Genomic DNA, 6,279 nt, shown 5'->3' with positions numbered 1-6,279 from the left:
TTTAAAAGTAGGCTTTATTAGATCTTTGGTTACATATATTAGTAAAACAGTAGAGCTGTATATATTGTAAATACTGTATATCATATTTGGAGAAAATACATCAGCTATTTATTGAACTATATGTATTTCTGTCTTTATGTAAACTCATCCTCTGTGTGCTTGCTGCCTTATACACCCCTGGAGGTGAGGAGGAGTTGGGAGTAGTGTTGAGTGCCTGGAACCCAATCGGTCATTTGCAGCTCCCCCTCCTTCCCCCCCTCCCTCTCCTGGCTGATTCAGTCCCTGAATCCTACACTACAGATTCCTGAGAAAACTGAGTCACTGAACAGGAGCTCATGTGGGCAGGAGATTCGGGATCAGTTGAAGTGTTTCAGGTTTTCTGTGGTCCCTTTGAAGGACGTTTGAGCACAGACACCTTACACACACGTGGATGAGTATGTGGGACCTCCTGTTTCTCTTGCACTCCCGTTTACAGCTGGACGAAGGTAAGATTACCCTGCCGTGGAAAGTGCAGACGATATACCCATGTACTTTTTCTATGTACTTTAGCAAACTCCAGATGTATTCCGTTCTATTCTTACAGTTAGTGATATCAGGATATACAGAGCTGGAGAATAGTTTCGCGTACTCGCTGTCTTTGCCTGGGTAGAGGGTCTTGTGTGCTGGCATGTCGGAGCACTATAGGATGTGATTAGACATTTTGGCAGTTCACAGGTGGATACAGTGTCACTCACAGAAACTGTGCCAAGGGCTATGTGCGTCTTTCGTTACATCCTTACACCCCCCGCATCTTTGATCAGTGTTAGACGCATGATGGGCAGCGCAGTGTTGAATGGAAGAGGCGCAATAACGGTTTATGGAGGAGGCGCAATATTGCTGTATTGGGAAAGCGGTGTATGATGAACAGCAAAAGGTTATTGACAACTTAGGTATAACTTGTGTATATAATCGTATTTATGTCTTGCATTATTTATACTTCAGCACTATGTATTAAAAGAACATGTATAATATTGTTTGACCTATTGTATGTATACCAGCATCGTAATTGTGCTCATAGTGGACAGTTATTAATATGAAATTATGTTGCTATTTAGTGCTACAACGTATACATGTTGGTATTGTTCTTGAGGTGTGTATGTGATCTGTGTTCCATGGGAGGTCGTTATTGACTAAACAACGTTATTCCCACAATGTCTTCCCCATGTGGCACCTGTAATAAGGCTGGTAAGATATTCCAAGTTTTTGTCTTTGGTCTGGGAAAACTAGAGTTAATATTAAAGATATGAGTATATACAGAAATATTCGGACTATTCAACTAATTATAGCTATTTCCTGGCATTACAGCGTAGCAGTGTTGTGCAGATGCCAAGGTTACAGAAAACCAGTGAGTTCTTGCGATGATACAGAGGGTCAGGGTGACAGACTGGACAATTGAGTGGTAGGCACTGCACTCATTTATATAAGTGAACTGATAGTGGGTGCACCCAGGGGTTTTATTCCGATTGCAAAGAACGAACCATCCAGCTAGAAAAGTACATTCTTCTGCCAAGATTCACATTTCTTCTGTTTCTTTCCCACTGTTCATATTATGTTTTGTATAAATCTAGATAAGGATGCCACAAGAAGTGGCATATGTGTGACGTCATACAAACAGCCATGAAACTATTGTGATTGTTGTCTCCTACAGAACAGTAGTGTGCTGTGCTTGTTTATCAGCGCGATAAGGCTGCCAAAGAGGCATTGCAGTTCTGTGTAGGGAAATTGTGTAAGACATGTCTTGTAACCTTTCACCAACTCAGTTTATAATGATTAAAATGACTTCTTAGAAACAGAAGAATACAACTTAACATTCAACAATAAAATGTATCATTGAATATTATCACATGCAGAAATAATAACAACAGGTACACTGTACATTGTGAGTTTGTACAATGCTGGAATATGGTGGCATAGGAGAATACCAGGTGTACAGATATATGGAAGGCAGCATGAATATAAGGGATCATGAATTCACAAACTATGTAATTTAATTCTCCTTATTTTCTCGTCTTACATTGAAATTCAACATATGTCATATGTTCATCTACTTATGTAGTAATAAAAATAATAATAATAATAATAATAATAATAATAGTACCACTATGTTTTTGCTGCAGTGTGTAATCCCATTATAACTAAAACTTCATCTTCCATCCATACTGAAAACAAGCACAGGAGATCATTTTATATCAGGATCTAATTATAAATCACATCAGGAAGCCTATTGTTATTGTTAAAAAAATCAGGTTGCATGCATAAGAGTGTGGCTAAATGTACCTCTAAATAAAAACATAAAGGGCCTGATTTATTAAGGAAAGTAAATTAAAAAAAGGAGTAACTTTGCACCTTGGCAAAAAAAACATGTTGCTTTGGAGGGGATGTAAATTTAAAATGTGATGGCAGATTTTTAGTTTGGATAGGGCATGTCCTAGATCAACTTTAAATTTCAGTGTAAAAATAAAGCTATAAAGTATTTGTGTACTACATGAAAAAACAGCCAGTATTTAAGTTATGTGCAAAATAATAAACTAATGTGCACCCCTTGTGTTGTGACATGGTTTGTCCAGGAGAAAATATACTCATTTTTTCTCTTACTTAATGTAAGAGGCCCAAACTGTATACTGACTGTAGTAATACATTATTTAACATATGCATAATTCTGTTTTGATGAATTAGCATGTACATTTTCCAATTCTAATGGTTGGTATGGAATGTGCCGTACCTTTCACTTCTGTAGGCCTCTCTTTCTGTTTTGCTCATAAAGAAAGGTGTGAACATTAAACTTTGTACCCATAAATGTTGCATAATTTTCTTTTACAAATAAATTAACTTATATGACTTAAAACCATAGTGTCTTCTTATATATCATGTGGTTCTGAAAGGGTTCTCTGAGGCATTAGGTAGCTCACTTTAATACATACTTGCCTACTCTCCCGGAATTCCCGGGAGGCTTCCGAATTTCAGGGAGTCCTCCTGGAAGAGTAGGCACACCTCCCGGATTCGCCGAAATTCACGGCATTAAATGACGGGGGCAGGGCTTAATGGTGTCATTAAGCCCCGCCCCCGCTACTCAATGCCGTGAATTTTGGCATTTTAGAGCGGGGGAGGGGCCATTGGTGATGCAACGACGTCACCACACTCCCTCCTACCCCTGTCACATGACTTCTCCCCCGGGATCTCCTGGAGGAGAAGTTTTGAAAGTTGGCATGATGCTTTATTATCCCTGTATTAATTGTCACATGTGAGACCCTGAATAAATTGTGATAAATGCACTTCCTTGATTTTAGTGGTCCATTTTGAGAACACTGCTTGAAATGATACCTGTTATGGAGGATATTTAGTGTGTTTTTACACTTGTGGGATACATTTGCCACATGCACCGTCTGTGATCTGACATTTATTAACAAAGTTATACAGGTATAAACAAGGCAGTTGTGTTATTTCCACAGAACGCCTAAGACAAGATCCTTTAGCCTTGTTTGTAAAAGAAAATGTATACAGTAGAGAACAACGTGGTTTATTATATAAAAATCCTAATAATCAACTAGTGACTGAAGTAATTGGTGGCTCATGCAGCCTAATGTTTATGGTTCAGCTTATTAATGTCAGAGCATTGTATTTAAATTTTTGAAGGGAAAGGGTGCTGAAGTTGATCTACGCCAGTGGTTCCCAAACTGTGTGCCGTGGCGATCTCAAAGGGGTGACGCGGCGATCTCAAAGGGGTGCCGCAGCCAGGGCAGGTGATAAGCAAGGCAGGGGACTTCTTGGTAAATATTTTGGATCCTAAACCAGCCCCAGCACCAGACTTCCTGGACTTGTTTTCAGTATAGCTGTGACCCCCTGAGCACTATAGCACTCTGCCATAGTAAAAACCAGGCCAAAGCGTGTGTGCAAGACTTATTTGAGGATACAAAAAAACAGCACCCTCTTCCCAGAGGTTAAGATTCTCAAGCTAAAGATTGCTGGGGGATTTCCCAACACCCCTGGGCTCGTAGCCATGATAATGAATGAGATTGAGACCACTGAAGTAACAACTTTTCCACTCTACTGGTCCCAGTATAATTGTATAATTATAATTAGATTGTTTTCGGCTGTGTCATATTTACATTTTTTCCATCATATCATTGTATTGTATTTGTTTATTTCATGATCCCCTCAGTGTACAGCATTGCGTAGTATGTCAGCGCTTTAAAAAAAAAAGATAATAATAATAGGCAGGAGTCCCTAAGACACGTGTCTATGATGTAAAATAGTGGGTTACTGGTTTTTAATCTGCCCCATAGAAGCACCAGCCCTGCACCATGACCAGTCTCTGGGATGATTTTCACCAGGGCTAGCGCTGGTATCTCCATCACCTCTATACCAGAGTTTGTACATGCTCCATTTCCTCATACCCTTGTGATTATGGGATACCAAGGAGACAGGTGTACCCGCCAAAAAAAATAATCACCGCAGGCCAGCTGGCATGGTGCCCTGGTTAGCGCAGGCCTTCCTGGCGTTTTTCCGAGGTTACTATGTTCCGCCGGCCCTGGTGTTCACCGTGAAAGGTGGACTCCGCTCTTGAGGTCTTCCTATTATAGTAGATACCAGCCTGGCCTGCCTGGCATTGGGATGGTTAGAAATTTGGGATGGACAAGCTGCCCTGTTTTAATTTTATTTTTTGAGTTAAACATTATCGAAACTGTGAAATCAGTACAGGTGCTGGAGTGAAGAGACAACCTTTTTATTTTATTTTTTTAATTTGTAAATGCTGCAAAATTGATCACAATTTCCAAATGTTGAGCTTAAATTCATTTGAATCTCAGCAAACAGAATTTAGAATTTACAGAATTCTAGATGCTGTGAGTTCATGCACATGTCTACCTTTGTACTTAGTATATATCTCTCTATGGGGCATATTTAACAAGCACCGCAGAAAATGAAAAATAGTTTTCAATCCTTATCGCATTGATAAGGATTGAACTATTTCTCATATTTATTAAAAAATCTCCACAGGAACAGCCGTTCCGAAAAACGGCTGTTCCTGTGAAGTGTAACACTTACCTATACACTGGCTCTTCACTTGCAGTCTTGATTGCAATATGGTTTCCTGCTTTGAATCCCTGTGCGCATGCACCGATCAAAAAATTGGGCATGCGCAACCCTACTGTGCAGTGTGAAGAGCGAACAGTTGTCATGTGACAGGGAGGGATCACATGATCCCTCTGCACATGCGCTGTCCAGCTCTGCTCTTCGGAGCAGACCTGGACAGAAATGAAAAGTGAAGAAAAGACCAATTACGTAGATGTACGCTAGCTTTAGCTGCCGTACATTAACATAACAATATTAATTTTCGGAACTTGTTAGATTGCGATACGGAGCAGGCACCATACTATTTTATGGTGACTGCTCAGAAAAACAAAATAGAATGCAAAGCAGCAGATATCCACGATATCTGCTGTGATGCAACAATCATAAATTTGAAGAATACTCCAAATTGCATTTGAATCACGGTAAGTGTCCTTTGGGTAAATTACACTAGTTGATAAATAGGCCCCTATGTCTGGTGTAAGGTTGTTTGCTGACAAATGATTACTGTTAGTCATGCTGTTGTGCACTGCATCCACTATATAGCTAGATTATCAGTCATGTATAAAACTGCCCAGTATCCAGAACATTTAATTAACATTTTACAAATTTTCCATATAAAATATAGGGGCCTATTTTTTATTAAAATCCCCCAAAAACTGCAGTATTTAAGTATCCTCTTATTTTATGACTAGGGTGGAGATATGTGCTGCTGTCCCTGTCACTTTGAACACAAAAGCAGTCCCCATAGTTTTCTATAGGGAGTGCTATTTAGCACCGTTTAACAAGTTCGAACTTGTGCCCGATGGCTAACGGCAGCTGAATGGCCATTGAAGCCTATGGGGAGTGCATTGAGGTAGAGGGATCTTCGGATCCCTCACCACAACTACCTGCTCTCTCCTCCGGTCACTTTCGCACAGGTCTTTACAGACACAGCAGTTTTTCGTGACTGCTGTTCCTAGTGAAGAATATTAATAAATAGTGACGATATTTCAATCCTTATCTTTGCGATAAGGATTGAAATTAATCGTATTTAAAATGTGGTTGATAATAAATATGCCCCATAGAATGGTATTCTGTTTTAATAAGCATTGCTGTAATTTTGTATGCGGCATTTCATCTGATTTATTTCAGCTTGTTGTTTGTTGTCAAGGGAGATAAATGTTAGTCTAG

General features: G+C 39.6%; 1 protein-coding gene across 1 annotated transcript in view; it reads left to right on the top strand.

Moving 5' to 3' along the window:
* The first annotated feature begins 293 nt into the window (after positions 1–293).
* MET (MET proto-oncogene, receptor tyrosine kinase) overlaps positions 294–6,279 on the top strand; it is a 120,241-nt gene continuing 114,255 nt past the window's right edge. Inside the window, exon 1 of the mRNA XM_075208984.1 lies at positions 294–485. The gene's annotated coding sequence lies outside the window, so the exon portion shown is untranslated. The remainder of the gene's footprint in view (positions 486–6,279) is intronic.

Source organism: Mixophyes fleayi, chromosome 4, assembly GCF_038048845.1.
Source record: "Mixophyes fleayi isolate aMixFle1 chromosome 4, aMixFle1.hap1, whole genome shotgun sequence".
NCBI lineage: Eukaryota > Metazoa > Chordata > Amphibia > Anura > Limnodynastidae > Mixophyes > Mixophyes fleayi.
Note: the sequence above shows the minus strand (reverse complement) of the source record. Positions and strands in the feature narration are given on the sequence as shown.